This window comes from Arachis hypogaea, chromosome 15 (assembly GCF_003086295.3).
Source record: "Arachis hypogaea cultivar Tifrunner chromosome 15, arahy.Tifrunner.gnm2.J5K5, whole genome shotgun sequence".
Taxonomy (NCBI): Eukaryota; Viridiplantae; Streptophyta; class Magnoliopsida; order Fabales; family Fabaceae; genus Arachis; species Arachis hypogaea.
Window position 1 is genome coordinate 58434606 of NC_092050.1, and position 17856 is coordinate 58452461.

The 17856-nt window shown below is 38.6% G+C and overlaps 1 non-coding gene across 1 annotated transcript; it reads left to right on the plus strand.

Annotated features, from left to right (window-relative positions):
• Positions 1-2787: 2787 nt before the first annotated feature.
• On the plus strand, positions 2788-2895 carry LOC112752577 (small nucleolar RNA R71). The gene has a single exon (XR_003177008.1). It is a non-coding gene; the product is annotated as a small nucleolar RNA R71 (small nucleolar RNA).
• The last annotated feature ends 14961 nt before the right edge of the window (positions 2896-17856 follow it).

The following is a 17856-nucleotide window of genomic DNA, read 5'->3' on the forward strand; positions in this document are numbered from 1 at the left end:
GAAGAAATAAGAACAAGGAATGAATCCACCTTAGTGATGGTGGCGTTTCCTTCTTGAGGAACCAATGATGTCCTTGAGCTCTTCTATGTCTCTTTCTTGTCTTTGTTGCTCCTTCTTCATTGCTTTTAGATCTTCTCTGATTTCATGAAGGATGATGGAGTGCTCTTGATGTTCCACCCTTAGTTGCTTCCAATAATTGTGTGGAAGAAAATGTATCCCCTGAGGTATCTCAGGGATCTCTTGATTTACAGTCAAATGTTCTACCACTGAGCTATAGACCCTTGATGGAAGCTTTTGTCTTCCCTTTCCTCTTTCTAGAGGTTTCTCTGGCCTTAGGTGCCATCAATGGTTATGGAAAAAACAAAAAATCTATGCTTTTACCACACCAAACTTAGAATGTTGCTCGCCCTCGAGCAAAAGAAGAAAGAATAGAAGAATAAGAAGAAGACATGGAGGAGATGGATGGGAGTGTGTATTCGGCCATATGGGTGGGATTGGGTGAGAGAGAGATGTTGAATTTTGAAGGTAGTGGGTGTATGGTTGTGAGTGGTAAATGGAAAACAGAAGGGATGATCATGAATAGAAAGAGAGATGATGAGGTAGGTGGGGATCATGTGGGGTCCACAGATCCTGAGATGATCCTGTGGGGTCCACAGATCCTGAGGTGTCAAGGCATTTACATCCCTGCACCAATTTAGACATGTAAAATGCCCTTGCACACAACTCTGGGCGTTCAGCGCCAGGTTGGTGCCCATTTTGGGCGTTCAACGCCCATTTGCTACCATTTCTGGCATTGAACGCCAGAACCATGCTTGTTCTGGGCATTCAGCGCCAGGATGCTGCCCATTCTGGGCGTTCAGCGCCAGAACCATGCTCTGTTCTGGCGTTTGAACGCCAGACAGATGCTCCTCCAGGGTGTGATTTTTCTTCTGCTGTTTTTGATTCCGTTTTTGATTTTTTTGTTTGTTTTGTGACTCCACATGATCATGAATCTAATAAAACATGAAAAACAAAAACAAAATTAGATAAATAAACATTGGGTTGCCTCCCAACAAGCGCTTTTTTAATGTCAATAGCTTGACAGTGGGCTCTCATGGAGCCTCACAGATGTTCAGAGCATTGTTGAAACTCTCCAACACCAAACTTAGAGTTTGGATATGGGAGTTCAACACCAAACTTAGAGTTTGGTTGTGGCCTCCCAACACCAAACTTAGAGTTTGACTGTGGGGGCTTGGGTTGACTCTGCTTTGAGAGAAGCTTTTCATGCTTCCTCTCCATGGTTGCAGAGGGAGATCCTTGAGTTTTAAACACAAGGGAGTCCTCATTCCATTGAAGGACTAGTTCACCTCTGTCAACATCGATCACAGCTCTTGCTGTGGCCAGAAAAGGTCTTCCTAGGATGATGGATTCATCCTCTTCCTTTCCAGTATCCAGGACTATGAAATCAGCAGGGATGTAAAGGCCTTCAACCTTTACTAACACGTCCTTTACTTGTTCATATGCCTATTTTCGTAAATTGTCTGCCATCTCTAATGAGATTTTAGCAGCTTGCACCCCATAGATTCCCAGTTTCTCTATTACAGAAAGGGGCATAAGGTTTATTCCTGAACCAAGGTAACACAGAGCCTTAAAGATCATGGTGCCTATGGTACAAGGTATTATGAACTTTCCAGGATCCTGTCTCTTCTGAGGCAATGTCAGTTGATCCAGATCACTTAGTTCATTGATGAACAAGGGAAGTTCAACTTCCCAAGTATCAATGTCAAATAATTTGGCATTCAGCTTCATGATTGCACCAAGGAACTTGGCAGCTTGCTCTTCAGTAACATCCTCATTCTCTTCAGAAGAGGAATACTCATCAGAGCTCATGAAGGGCATAAGGAGGTTCAATGGAATCTCTATGGTCTCTAGATGAGCCTCAGAGTCCTTTGGTTCCTCAGAGGGAAGCTCCTTATTGATCACTGGACGTCCCAGGAGGTCTTCCTCACTGGGACTCACGTCCTCCACTCCCCTTGTAGGTTCAGCCATGGTGCTTATGTCAATGGCCTTGCACTATCCTTTTGGGTTCTCTTCTGTATTGCTTGGGAGAGTACTGGGAGGGATTTCAGTGATCCTTTTACTCAGCTGGTCCACTTGTGCTTCTAAATTTCTAATGGAAGATCTTGTTTCATTCATGAAACTTACAGTGGCCTTAGACAGATCAGAGACGAAGTTTGCCAGATTAGAAGTATTTTGTTCAGAGTTCTCTGTCTGTTGCTGAGAGGATGATGGAAAAGGCTTGCTGTTGCTAAACCTGTTTCTTCCACCATTATTAAAGCCTTGTTGAGGCTTTTGATCCTTCCATGAGAAATTTGGATGATTTCTCCATGATGAGTTATAGGTGTTTCCATAAGGTTCACCTAAATAATTTACCTCTGCTATTGCAGGGTTTTCAGGATCATAAGCTTCTTCTTCAGAAGATGCCTCTTGAGTACTGTTGGATGCAGCTTGCATTCCATGCAGACTCTGAGAGATCATATTGACTTGCTGAGTCAATATTTTATTCTGAGCCAATATGGCATTCAAAGTGTCAATCTCAAGAACTCCCTTCTTCATAGGCGTCCCATTATTCACAGGATTCCTTTCAGAAGTGTACATGAACTAGTTATTTGCAACCATGTCAATGAGTTCTTGAGCTTCTGCAGGCGTTTTCTTTAGGTGAATGGATCCACCTGCAGAAGTGTCCAGTGACATCTTTGATAGCTCAGATAAACCATCATAGAATATATCCAGGATGGTCCATTCTGAAAGCATGTCAGAAGGACACTTTTTGGTCAACTGTTTGTATCTTTCCCAAGCTTCATAGAGGGATTCACCTTCTTTCTGTCTGAAGGTTTCAACATCAGCTCTAAGCTTGCTCAGCTTTTGAGGAGGAAAGTACTTGGCTAAGAAAGTCGTGACCAGCTTATCCCAAGAGTTCAGGCTATCTTTAGGTTGAGAATCCAACCATAATCTAGCTCTGTCTCTTACAGCAAAAGGGAAAATCATGAGCCTGTAGACTTCAGGATCAACTCCATTAGTCTTAACAGTATCACATATCTGCAAGAATTCAATTAAGAACTGAAAAGGATCTTCAAATGGAAGTCCATGAAACTTGCAGTTCTGCTGCATCAGAGAAACTAATTGAGGTTTCAGCTCAAGGTTGTTTGCTCCAATGGCAGGAATGGAGATGCTTCTTCCATGTAAATTAGAATTAGGTGCAGTAAAGTCACCAAGCATCTTCCTTACATTATTATTATTTTCGGCTGCCATCTCCTCTTCCTGTTCGAAAATTTCTGAAAGGTTATCTCTGGATTGTTGTATTTTAGCTTCTCTTAATTTTCTCTTCAGAATCCTTTCAGGTTCTGGATCTGCTTCCACAAGAATGTTCTTATCCTTGCTCCTGCTCATATGACAAAGAAGAGGGCACAGAAAAATAATAATAATAATAGAGATCCTTTATACCACAGTATAGGAATCTCTGTGTGAGTAGAAGAAGAGGGGGAGACAAAGAATGTAATATAATGGAAGAAACACAACTGTGAGGAGGGTTGAGATGTGAGATGAGATGTTAGTAAATGAATAAATAAATAGAATAAGATGGGAGAGGGAGAATTTTCAAAAACTATTTTTGAAAAAGAGTTAGTGATTTTTGAAAATAGTTTTTGAAAAATGTTAGTAATTTTTGAAAATTAAGATTTAACAATTAAAATAATTAATAAATTAAAAAGAAATTTTGAAAAAGGGGGAAGATATTTTCGAAAATGAGAGAGAGAGAGTTAGTTAGGTGGTTTTAAAAAAGATAAGAAACAAACAAAAAGTTAGTTAGTTAGTTGAAACAAATTTTGAAAAGATAAAAAGTTAGGAGGTTAGAAAAGATATTTTGAAATCATATTTTGAAAAAGATAAGATAAGAAGATATTTTTGAAAAGATATGATAGAAATTAGTTTTTGAAAAAGATTTGATTTTTAAAATCACAATTAATGACTTGATTCACAAGAAATCACAAGATATGATTCTAGAACTTAAAGTTTGAATCTTTCTTAACAAGCAAGTAACAAACTTGAAATTTTTTAATCAAAACATTAATTGTCATTGTTATTTTCGAAAATATGATGTAAAATTAAGAAAAAGATTTTTGAAAAAGATTTTTGAAATTTTCGAAAATAACTAAAAAATGAAAAAGATTTGATTTTTGAAAAAGATTTTGAAAAAGATGAGATTTTTAAATTGAAAATTTGATTTGACTCATAAAAACAACTAGATTTTAAAAATTTTTGAAAAAGTCAAACCCAATTTTCGAATTTGATGAGAGAAAAGAGGGAAAGATATTTTTTTTTATTTTTGAATTTTTATGATGAGAGAGAAGAACACTAAAATGATGCAATGCATGAAATTTTTAGATCAAAACAATGAATGCATGCAAGAATGCTATGAATGTCAAGATGAACACCAAGAACACTATGAATATCAAGATGAACACCAAGAACATATTTTTCAAAAATTTTTAATGCAAAGAAAACATGCAAGACACCAAACTTAGAATTCTTTAATGCCTAGACACTAAGAATTCAAGAATGCATATGAAAAACACTAAACAACACAAAACTAAAACTCATCAAGATCAAACAAGAACACTTACCAAAAACAACTCGAAGATCATGAAGAACACTATGAATGCATGAAATTTTCGAAAAATGCAAGATGCACATGCAATTGACACCAAACTTATAACATGACTCAAGACTCAAACAAGAAACATGAAATATTTTTTATTTTTGTGATTTTCTAAATTTTTTTGGATTTTTTCGAAAATTATATGAAAAAGAAAAAATAAGGATTCCAAAATTTTTAACATGAATTCCAGGAATCTTGCATTCTTAGTCTAAAGCTTCAGTCCAGGAATTAGACATGGCTCACTAGCCAGCCAAGCTTTCAATGAAAGCTCCGGTCCAAAACACTAGACATGGCCAATGGCCAGCCAAGCTTCAGCAGGTGAATCAGGAACAGCAGCAGGTGGATTAGCAACAACTAGCTTGCTCTTGATAACAAATTGCTGCCTCAGTCCAAATAAATTTAGACATGGCTTTATAGCCAGCCAGGCTTCACATGCTTCATGAAACACTAGAATTCATTCTTAAAAATTTTGAACAAAATTTTTGAAAACATTTTTATATTATTTTTTTTTTTTCGAATACAAAGGAAAAAATTTTGAAATATTTTTGAAAAATTTTTTGAAAAGAAAACAAAAAGAAAATTACCTAATCTGAGCAACAAGATGAACCGTCAGTTATCCAAACTCGAACAATCCCCGGCAACGGCGCCAAAAACTTGGTGCACGAAATTGTGATGTCCAGGCTCAAACAATCCCTGGCAACATGAGCAACTTGGTACGCGTAATCGTGATTACGCTTTGATTATGTAAAATTCATGGCTCTTTCTTTCCCTGGCAGTGGCGCCAAGAACATGGTGCCAATACCATGGTTCACAACTTCGATACAACTAACCAGCAAGTGCACTGGGTCGTCCAAGTAATACCTTACGTGAGTAAGGGTCGAATCCCACGGAGATTGTTGGTATGAAGCAAGCTATGGACACCTTGCAAATCTCAGTCAGGCATATATAAATTGATAATGATGTTTTCGAATAATAAATAATAGAATAGGGATAGAGGTACTTATGTAAATCATTGGTAGGAATTTCAAATAAGCGAATGAAGATGCTTTTCGTTCCTCTGAACCTCTGCTTTCCTGCTATCTTCATCCAATCAGTCTTACTCCTTTCTATGGCTGGCTTTATGCAAGGGCATCACCGTTGTCAGTGGCTACATCCCCTCCTCTCAGTGAAAAATATGCTCACATGCTCTGTCACAGCACGGCTAATCATCTGTCGGTTCTCGATCATGCTGGAATAGGATTCACCCTCCTTTTGCGTCTGTCACTAACGCCCAACAATCGGGAGTTTGAAGCTCGTCACAGTCATTCAATCATTGAATCCTACTCGGAATACCATAGACAAGGTTTAGACTTTCCGGATTCTCTTGAATGCCGCCATCATTCTAGCGTACGCCACGAAGATTCTGATTAAGAGATCTAAGAGATATTCATTCTAGCTTATTTCATGTAGAACGGAAGTGTTTGTCAGGCACGCGTTCATAGGGGAGAATGGTGATGAGCGTCACACATAATCATCACCTTCATCACGTTCTTGGGTGCGAATGGATATCTTAGAAGTGAAATAAAATGAATTGAATAGAAAACAGTAGTACTTTGCATTAATCTTTGAGGAACAGCAGAGCTCCACACCTTAATTTATGGAGTGTAGAAACTCTACCGTATGAAAATACATAAGTGAAGGTCCAGGCATGGCCGAGATGGCCAGCCCCCAAAACGTGATCACAGGATCAAAATACAATCCAGGATGTCTAATACAATAGTAAAAGGTCCTATTTATAATAAACTAGCTACTAGGGTTTACATGAGTAAGTAATTGATGCATAAATCCACTTCCGGGGCCCACTTGGTGTGTGTTTGGGCTGAGCTTGAGTGTTACACGTGTAGAGGTCCTTCTTGGAGTTGAACGCCAGTATTTGTGCCAGTTTGGGCGTTCAACTCTGGTTTTGGATCCTTTTCTGGCGCTGGACGCCAGAATTGGGCAGAGAGCTGGCGTTGAACGCCAGTTTACGTCGTCTATTCTTGGCCAAAGTATGGACTATTATATATTTCTGGAAATCCCTGGATGTCTACTTTCCAACGCAATTGGAAGCGCGCCATTTCGAGTTCTGTAGCTCCAGAAAATCCACTTTGAGTGCTGGAAGGTCAGAATCCAACAGCATCAGCAGTCCTTCTTCAACCTCTGAATCTGATTTTTGCTCAAGTCCCTCGATTTCAGCCAGAAAATACCTGAAATCACAGAAAAACACACAAACTCATAGTAAAGTCCAGAAATGTGAATTTAACATAAAAACTAATGAAAACATCCCTAAAAGTAACTAGATCCTACTAAAAACATACTAAAAACAATGTCAAAAAGCGTATAAATTATCCGCTCATCACAAATGAAAGCTCGTTGCAATATAGTCTTTAAACCAACATTAATCCTTTCATACAAAAATTTGTTTGTCACAAGTAACAAATTCCTAAAATCTATAAACTGAAGTATTGAACCTCGGGTCGTTCTCCCTTGGAATTGCAATGAAGTGTCTTGCTATTGGTTGTGAAGTATATTTGGGGGTTTTTTATAAGAGACATGAAAGATAAATGGCAATGAAAATAAACTAACAACTAAAAAGGTCTTGGCAAAAGACGGTGGTCAAGAATCTCTATCCTAATCACTAACCACAACATTAGAATTGGCAAGGATCAACCCCATTAAGTCATCCTCTAACTAATAAAGGGAAGACAAATGAGCTATGTCAATCCAAGTCCATAAGTCCTAGTTCTCCACCAATTCAATTAGTGAGATCTAGAGTTAATGGCTCTCAATCGTCAATCACTTGGACATTAGTAACTCAAGAGTTCATAAGTTACCTTCCCAAGCCAAGAGTACTAAAATCTACTCTAAAATCCAACCAAGTATTTCATCAAACACTTGGAAGGCATAAAAGAAAAGAATAGTAAATTGCAAGAATTAAAGGAATCTACAACTCAAAAGTAAGAGATTAACAATAGAAAGGCAAAACAATAGAAAAGTAAACTCATAACTAAAAGAAGCATTTTAACAAACACATAGAAGGCAATAAAAGTAAACAACATAAATTGCAAGAATTAAAGGGAGATCTAACTAGAATGGCAAGAGATTAACAATAGAAAAGGAAAACAACCATGAAACAACAAAGAACTTACCAATTGCATTGAAGAAGAAATGTAGATCTACAAAGGAAAGTTCATAAACTACAACTAACAATACAAATGAATTACAAGAGAAGAAGAATTCTACAACTACAAGAGAACAATTAAGGAAAGGAAAGGAAAATTAGAAGAGGGAAGAGGAACTAGATCTAGATCTAAGCCTAATCCTAATTCTAGAGAGAAGTGAGAGCTTCTCTCTCTAGAAACTAACTAAAGCCTAATAAAACTAAACTATGACTAAGTGTGTTAATTTTCCTTCAATCCTTGGCTTAAATAGCATCAGAAATGAGTTGGATTGGGCCCACAAGGCTTTAGAATTCGCTGGCCACAAGTTGCATTAAGTAAATCATGTGCCACCATCGGCGTGTACGCATACTGTGCGCGTGTGCACCTCTATCCGCAATGAAACTATGGCAAATCTTATATCGTTTTGAAGCCCCAGATGTTAGCTTTCCAACGCAACTAGAACTGCATCATTTGGACCTCCGTAGCTCATGTTATGATCAATTAAGTGCGAAGAGGTCGGCTTGACAGCTTTTGCAATTCCTTCATTTCTTCATGAGTTCTCCAATTCTACATGCTTTTCCTTCATTCCCTTGATCCAATCTTTGCCTCCTAAATCTGAAATCACTTAACAAATATATCAAGGCATCTAATGGAATCAAGGTGAATTAGATTTAGCTATTTTAAGACCTGTAAAGCATGTTTTCACTCTTAAGCACAATTAAAGGAGAAGTTATAAAACCATGCTATTTCATTTAATAAATGTGAGTAAAAGGTGATAAAATTCCCTAAGATCAATACAAGATAAACCCTCCAAATGGGGTTTATCAGACCCCAAGGAAGAAGAAGGAGACCACAAATAGAAGAGGGGCAAGCTTCTGGCGCAATGGACTTAAGCCAAATGCAAAGTGCCATTGAAGAAATGTCTCGGCAATATATGAGGGATAGGGAACAACAACAAGAACAATACATGAGAGCTCAGGAGTAGTAAGAGAACTGGTAGCTAAAGATGATGGAGCAATAAGAAAACATCCAACTGAGGATGATGGACCAGCAGAGAGAATTCCAAGATAGATTTTTGGAACAGCAAATAGAGCAATTTGGTCAAACTCAAGAATCATTCGAAAAATTGTTTCAACAACAAGCTGAATAGGAGAAGTACATCCAAAATCTTTATCAATGGAAGAACATATACCACAGCTAGAGAGCAGAGGTATATAGACATGATTGATTATGATATATAGACTCAATCAAAGCTAAACTACATAGTCTGCGGCATGCCAGTGGTAAATCGAGAGATCAAACCATTCATCCAGTGTCAGGAATTAATAAAAAAGCAAAGAGCAAGAGCCCAGGGAAATATAGAAAGAATGGAGTAAAGGTTGAAGGAGGTTGGACTCTAGGATCAGGTAGACCATTCTTGGGATCAAAGATGCCCTGCTGAAGGACAACAACAACAACAAGAAACAAAGAAGAAGAAGAAGCAGGAGCTAAAGAAGAAAGGAGAGTCCAACAAAGGAAAAGAGCACAAAAATTAGAGGTGGTGGAGTTCCTTCATAATCTTAATAAATAAGGAAGATGCATATCTGCAAAATGATATGCCTTCCAAGTTTCCATCTTATGCACTTTTATGATTAAGATTTTATGTTCTACACTCTTATATTTTGAATAAGTTCTGCATTTTGTCTTCTGTTTTTCCTAATTTTCAAAATAAATCTTCTAGTATAAGTGTCTGTCTCATCTTCATCTACATCTATTTGAATTCATATCTTGTTCCCCTCTGAATAAATAAGAGAAAATATTGAAACAGAAAGTAATTTTCCAATGTGGTAGGAATAAAAATAAAGTTCAGTGGTGGTAATTGCTTGATTAATTGGTAAGCTCAATAATAAAAGCTGCAAGGTAGAATATCTCTTTCAAGTGTAGACTTAGTTGCTGTTATGAACCTTCAATTAATAAAAATCCTTGGAAAAAAGAAACAGTAAGAAAGAAAAGAAGAAAAGCCAAGAAATGGGCAACAAAAATAAAAGAAACAAGCAATAAGGCTAGACACCAATAGCTTGGACCTTAAGACATATGCCTGTGGTGCTATTGTATTAGGATCTGCTTGGATTATTAGGTTTTGAGGAGTCTTTTAAAACTTGGCAACTTGGATTAACTAATCCAGGATTACCAACCGAAAATCCATCATCAAGAGCAACCTAATTACAAAGAATTTAGTAACCCAAAGAGGTACTAGGCATCAATATTCTTAAGAACAATTGTAAGCCAAGTGTCTGTAGTAAAGAGGTGTTGAGTAAAATTGAGCCAAAAAGCTGTTGCAACACTTGACACTGAGCTACAATTGATAAATAAGTTTCTGAAGCAAAAGAAAGAAAGAAAAATCTAACAAGGATCAATAAAGAATAAGGTCTTATAGCAGCAACTCTAGTTAACACTCAAAGGGACATTTCACATTTGGAAGTTGATAATAATTGAGCTGCATTCTGTCTGCATAAAACCCCATGAACCAAATGCAATTACCTGCTAATAAGGACATATATTCTTTTCTGTTTTCTTTCATTTCTTCCCATGTTTTAGTGCTTGCTTGAGGACAAGCAACATTTAAGTTTGGTGTTGTGATGACAAGTCATCTTATGCTAATTTCACAAGCATCTTTCATTTGTTTCATTAGATTTTATGCACTTTCTTGCACAATAAGTAAGTGATTGGAGTGGAATTTCATGTTTATCTTGATTCAATCAAACATTATTAATTTTGTACAAAATCATCAGATTTATGCAAGAATTAGGTGATTATTATGAATGATGCAAAACCTTATGATTTTGGTGAGACTTTGATTGCAAGTTTAATTGATTTCAGGTGGAAAAATGAAAAGAAAGAGATGCAGTGCAGAGTAACGTTGCGTTCAAATAAAGAACGCTACGCTCTCTAGCGACGCGCATGCGTACAGGACGCTTACGCGTCGGGCAAGGATTTTTGAAGACCCACGCGTACGCGTACATGACGCGTACACGTGGATGTAATTGGCGCTCGTTTGCAAAGAGAGCACTACGTTATCTGAATGAGCATTTTCGGGCAAATTCAAATTTGGAACTGAAGTTTTGCAACCGACACGCTCGCGTACATGACGAACGCGTAGGTGGCGCTGAAGCCTGGAGTTGAGATTTTGAAACCCACGCGCATGCGCAAGGGACACGCACGCGTGGGCAGAGCTCATGGCGCAAACGTAGTGCTCGTTTAAAGAACGCTATCAAGGACGCGCACGCGTGGATGTTACGTGCAAGCATAATGGGGGTTGAAGATGGCAGTGACGCGCACGCTTATATGATGCGTATGCGTCGATGTGTAAAAATGCAAAAGGGACGCATGAGGAGCATTCAACGAGCAAAGATGCACACGCGCAGTAAACGCATACGCGTCGGTGAATGAACAATGTGCTCTCTTTCTGAATGCTACGTTCCCTTGGAAGCTGCAACCAAGTACCTTTTCTGACCCACTGCATCAAAGGCCAAAAAGCCCACTCCAAGTACTTGATGACTGAATTTAAAAGTGTATAAATAGAAGAGAATTTGATTTCATTAAGATCTCTTTTACTTCTTCCTTTTTAGAGTTTTAGAATTTGAGATCTGATTTTAGTTTTCTTTCTGTTTTTCTTCTTCTGCAACTTTTTCTTTTCTGTTTTGGTACTAGAGCAATGATGAACTAAACCCTAATTTCATTAGGGAGAGGAGCTCTATTGTAATCCCAATGAATTAATGAAATTTTTCTTCTTCTCTATTCATTTGTGTAGAAATTAGGTATCTTCTATTTTAATTATGGATTATTCACTCCGGAAGGGGGTTTAATTTAGTGAATGCTTGCGTGAGCCTCAGAAGGGGAATCACTTGCATTAGAATTGGAGCTCTATCCTTCACTACTCTCTTGATCAACACTATTCGGGAGGAATTGAGATCCTGAGAGTTAGTGTGACTTATGGATAAGAGAATTGCACTTAACCTCTTCTCATGACAATTAGATCAAGGAATTGGTAAGATTGATTGTGATTAGAGAGATTGGATTGCCAAGGAATTGGGATCCAATCAATTTCAATCCGCCATAGATCTACCAAATGATTGAGAAAGAAGTTGAAATCCAACTGATTCATGAAGGATTACAGTATCTCCAAACCCTGATGAATCACTTTCTTTGAATTTCTTCAATTTAGAGTTCTCTGATTTACTGCAATCTGCATTCTCCATTTCTGTTTTGATTTCCAGCACCCTAATCCCTTTATACTTCATGCAATTTAAGTTTCCTGGCTATTTAGATTCTGCAATTTAAATTTCTTGCGCTTTAAGTTCCAGTTATTTACCTTTCTTGCAATTTAAGTTTCAGCTCTTTTAATTTCTTGCACTTTAAGTTTCAGCCATTTAAGCTTCCTGCAATTTACTTTTCTGTGATTTTTCATTCTACACTCTAGTTTACTTGCAATTTATTTTCTGTTAATCAAATTTCACTCAAATCATCAAATATTCGCTAACTAAATTCATCATCATACTAAAGTTGCTCAATCCATCAATCCCTTTGGGATCGACCTCACTTCTGTGAGTTTTACTACTTGATGCGACCCGGTACACTTGCCGGTGAGTTTGTGTGGAATCGTTTTTCCTTCATCAATCTACCTTTGACTAAGTAGGTAGATACATTTACATTAGTTGCATGCATATAGTTAGATTGCATATCAATAAAATCCTTCTCCCATGTTCTTTAGTCTTTCAATCTTTAGCATGAGGACATGCTTGGTTTAAGTGTGGGGAGATTTGATGCACCACTATTTCGCGGTACATTTTGTGCGTAATTAAGAGGATTTTATCAACATTCCATCACACTTATCCATATTAAATGCATGGTTTTGTGTTTCCTTCCCAATTTCGCTTAATGGTTGAAAACATGCTTTTTAGGCCCTAAATAAACTATATTTTAATCTTCCTCTATTACCATTCGATGCTGTGATCTGTTTGTTAAGTGATTTCAGAGCTTATAGGGGCAAGAATGGTCTAGAAGAGAGAAAGGAAGCGTGCATAAGTGGACGGGGCATAAAAAATGGAGCTTTGGAGTATTGGCACCGACGCACACGCGCAGCCGACGCGCACGCGTGGAAGCTGGATCTTGGATTGGCGTGCCAGAAGGGACATATATGCGTGGCTGGCCAGAATTCTCATCGACGCATATGCGTGACGCTCGTTACGTGATTTCTTTAGTGAAATCGTGCCTGGCAAATTGAGAGGAGCTCCTGGCCCCATTCTAAGTTGAATTCTGGCAGGAAAAGATTAATAGAACCAAGGATTGAAGGAAGACATGTCTTTTTCATACTTTTAGTTAGTTACTTTTGGAAGTTACATTTTTAGAGAGAGAGAAACTCCAACTTCTCTCTAGGTTTTTGGCTTTCTCAATTCCAATCGCACTTGGATCCTTTGGTTAGATCTGAATTTAATCTCAATTTTACATTGTTCTAGTTGTAGATCTTTCTCCTCTACTCTCAATTTAGTGTTCTTGTTACTCTAGCATTGTAGATCTTGGATCTAGACCTTTTTACTTTGATTTCTATTAATGAATTGAGGAATTTCATGTTCATTGTTGTTAATTGTTTGATTGTTGTTAATTGTTTGCAATAGATAGCTTTAATTCAATTCCTTTCCTTAATTTCATTATGTCTTCTATTATTGCTCACCAAATGTTTGAGAAAATATCAACTATAGCTATGGAGTAGATCTTCACTCTTGGCTTAGGGGTTGGGTAATTGGAGACACTTGAATTGTCAAGGTCTTTTGTTGATTGACAATTGGAAATTGCTAACTGATTTGAATGACACTAACTCTAGTCTCTCTTTAGGATTTGACTAGAACTTGTGGACTCAAATTGATTATCTTCACTTGACTTTCCTTCATAGTTAGAGGTTAACTAAGTGGAGCAATAACCAATTGTTGTCACAATTGATGGAGATATTTATGATAGGACTTCTAATTCTCAACCCTAGCCAAGGATTTTATATTGATTTATTGTCATTCAATCTTGCTTGATTTCAAATTCTTGTGTCCCTTAGTTTCATTGTTATTTGCTCATTACTTTTATGCAAGCTTGTTTACATTTCTCGTATTCAACCTCAAACACCAAGAGACTCCTAGCCAATGATGTGCACCTTAGGGCAACTCCTAGGGAGAACGACTCGAGACTAATGCTCTCGGTTATTAATTTGAATTGTGGACACACATTTTCTTTGTTTGATGTGCTATAGCTTGTTGGTTTAGAGCTATACACTCGACGAATTTATTTGACAAAATTCTATACCAACAAAATATAGCTCATCAAATTGCAACACAACTCTCTTTCCCAATGTATAGTATTAGAAGCTAATAACTAAATATTTACAAAAGTATGTAAGAAAATGGAAGATAAAAAGAGAGAATGAAAGTGGAAAGAGAGTCTGAAGTCTCCCCCCATTGGGGTTGGGTATGTTAAAAAATGAATCTAAGGTCCTATTTATAGCTATCCTAAATTACAAATTCAAATACATCAAATGTAAATTTTCTAACTACTTCTAGATAATTCTTGTGGCCATGATTGCTTGTTAATGGGTCTTTGGGCTTTGATTGATTGTGAATGATGGCTTGGATGAAGGTTGGAGTGGACTTGGTTGAAGGTTGCAGGCTACAAGGGAAAGCTGGCGTGTGGTTCAAGTGCCACTTGATTGGCATGCCCATTTTGGATAAAAATTGCTTCCTGGAGTTGTGGCCTAGTGTGCCACTTCCCTCCCATGCCATCTACACGCCAGCACCAAAATGGTGCCCCTGGGAGTGCAAATTCAAAGGCATGTAGAATCCTCACGCTGGTTACACGCTGCTGGCCACGCCCATTTTGTAAGGCTGAAAGATGGAATCATTTGTGGCCTCAAACTGAATGTCCCATATGAAGTATTATATATTGTTAGAAAGCTCTAAATGTCAGCTTTCTAACACCGCTAAAATTACATCATTTGGACCCCTATTACTCAAGTTATGCTCTTTCGAAGGTGAAGAGGTCAGTCTGGCAGATTGGCTCAGCGTGCCACTTCCCAGACACGCCATTCCATACACCCAAATTGCAAGAATTTATCCTCTGGAAAGTTAGCACAGTGATGACTTGCATCATCTACCATTTTTTCTTGTATAAAAAGGACCATAAAAGAGCATAATCTCATTTAATCATTGTAATTTATGAGTTAATTGATAAATATTATGGTACATTGCTTTGAAATGGGGTTGTGCTGAATTTCAGGTGAAAAAGAGCAACAAAAAGGGAAGAAAAACAACAAAACAAGATGGGCGTGTGAAACCGGCGTGCCACTTGGAACAAATGCCACAAAATTGTATAAGCGTGGCACGCCAGAAACATGGGCGTGGCACGCCAGTGTAGTTTTCCAGAGAGCAATAATGAAGGCCACTAAAGGGGCGTGGCACGCCAGGCTGGACGTGGCACGCCTAGCCCATCACATACTATGGGCGTGCCACTTGAGCAATGGGGCGTAGCACGCCAATTCATCACTCCAGAAGGGATCATCACCTGGGCGTGCCACTTGGTATCGAAGGCGTGGCACGCCAACTTCAAAAGTCACTTGGGTGTGCCACTTGAAGAGCTAGGCATGGCACGCCAAGCTTAAAAGAGCCACACTAAAAGGGCGTGCTACTTGAGCATCAAGGCGTGGCATACTAGTACAAGTTTCCAGAGAAGAGGACAAAGGCCCAAGCACTGGGCGTGCCACTTGGTATCGAAGGCGTGGCACGCCAGCTCTCATCCTCACTTGGGCTTGCCACTTGAGCATCTAGGCGTGGCATGCCAACACTCAAGGAAGTCAAAGCAAAGCTGGGCGTGCCACTTGGTATCGAAGGCGTGGCACGTCAGTCAGTGGACCAAGGCAAAATGCTGGGCGTGGCACGCCAGACCCTGGGTGTGGCATGCCAGTTATATTTTTCAGAGAGGGAGACAAGAGGCCAACCACATAGGCGTGCCACTTGGTATCGAAGGCGTGGCACGCCAGCAACCATTTCTCACTTAGGTGTGCCACTTGAGTCTCAGGCGTGGCACGCCAGCATCACCAATAAACAAGAAGAAGACCTGGGCGTGCCACTTGAGTTCTGGGCGTGGCACGCAAACGAAGGAACCAAAGCACACAAATGGGCGTGCCACTTGAGGTCGAAGGCGTGGCACGCCAGGGATGCCAATGAAGGAGAGCGTACCACTTGAAGAGCTGGGCGTGGCACGCCAAGCCAGATTCAGAGCTGGGTGTGACATACCACTGAAGCGCCAGTTACACGCCAACTGGAAGGTCATGTTTATTGAGTTTCTTTTCCCTCCAAATTGTATTTTTCTTTTCACTTTTTTATTTTCTTTATTCTAGTGCTAGGAGTAGTATAAATAACCCCAAAAAGTACTGAGAAAGGGGTTAAAGAGTTGGGTTGTGGAGTAGAGTTTGTTAGAGAGTAGTTAGATTCACTTTTCATATCATCTCTTCCATCTCTGGTACTTTTCTCTGAGCTATGAGTAGCTAAATTCCCTCTCATTAAGAGAGGGAGCTCTGTTGTACTTGATGGATTAATGATAGTTAATTTCTTCCTCTCTTCTTCTTCCCTTTGATTTGCTAGAAGGAATTTCGTTTTAATGCTAGTGTTCAATTATCTTGGAAAAGAGATTGAATGCAAAATGGGTTTCATGGGAACCTTGGAAAAGGAAACATGAAACCAAGCTAGAAATCCCTTCTCACACTTGAGTAGGATCTGGGTTTTGGTGTTTGGATATGGTGACATATAATCCTCCCTCTACTTGGACCTATGATGATGTGTGGTATAATCAGGGAACAAGCATATCTCTCTTCATGAGAAATTAGACCAAGGAATTGGCTATTGATCAAGATCTAAGAGATTGGGTCACCAAGGGATTGGGGCTCATTCAATCATGATTGCCAAGAGGTCAATGAGTTGCATGATTGAAGATGATATGAACTGGATTTGATCCAAAGAGACAACACCTCCTGATCTCAATAAATTCCCCTATTCTTATCTTCCACATTCTTTATAGCTTTCTTTATATTCTACAAATCCCCATTCCCATTTACAATTAAGTCATTTATGTTTCTACACTTTACATTATTGCCATTTCCTTTTCTGCACTTTATTGCTTTTATTTACCTTTGAGCCATTTATGTTTCTGCCCATTTATAATTCTGCAATCACAATCTATTCTGTTTAGCTTGACTAATTCACCAATTGATTAAAATTGCTCAAATCTACCAATCTCTGTGGATACGATCCCACTCCACTGTGGGTTATTACTTGACGATAATTTTGGTGCGCTTGCCAAAAGAATGGATTCATCATTTTTTATATGGGGACTGAATTTCGGTCATCAAGATTTATGGCGCCGTTGCCGGGGATTGGTTTGATTTTGACAATGACTAAATTAATTGGCAAGCTAGATTAAGCATTTTTAAGTACCTTGTTATTTTTTTTCCTTTAATTTTTCTTTCTATTCTGTTTTCTTTTTACTTTGATAATCTTAGTTATTCATTGTTCATGTTTCCATTCTTCTAACTATTTGATTAATTGCATCAACCAAGCTAACCACGAATCTTGACAAGAGTGATTCCTTCACTTGCCCTCTACTTGCTGTTTGATGAATGTATGACAGTTATAAGGGGAGAAACTTCATCCTCCTTCGATAGTGAACCTGAGAGGACCTTCCTTAGATTAAGGAGGGAAGCTAGAGGCAAAGGCATAGTTGGAGAGGAAGTAGTGGAGGAAGATCTGAGAACTAATATGGAGGAAGAGGTACATAACAATGTTGGGGAGGATGCTGGCAATCATGTTGGGCAAGAGAGGAGAGTCTTAGGCTCCTACATCAACCCAAATCCAGGACACTGTGGCAGCAACATTCTGAAGCCAACAATCCATGCTAACAACTTTGAGTTGA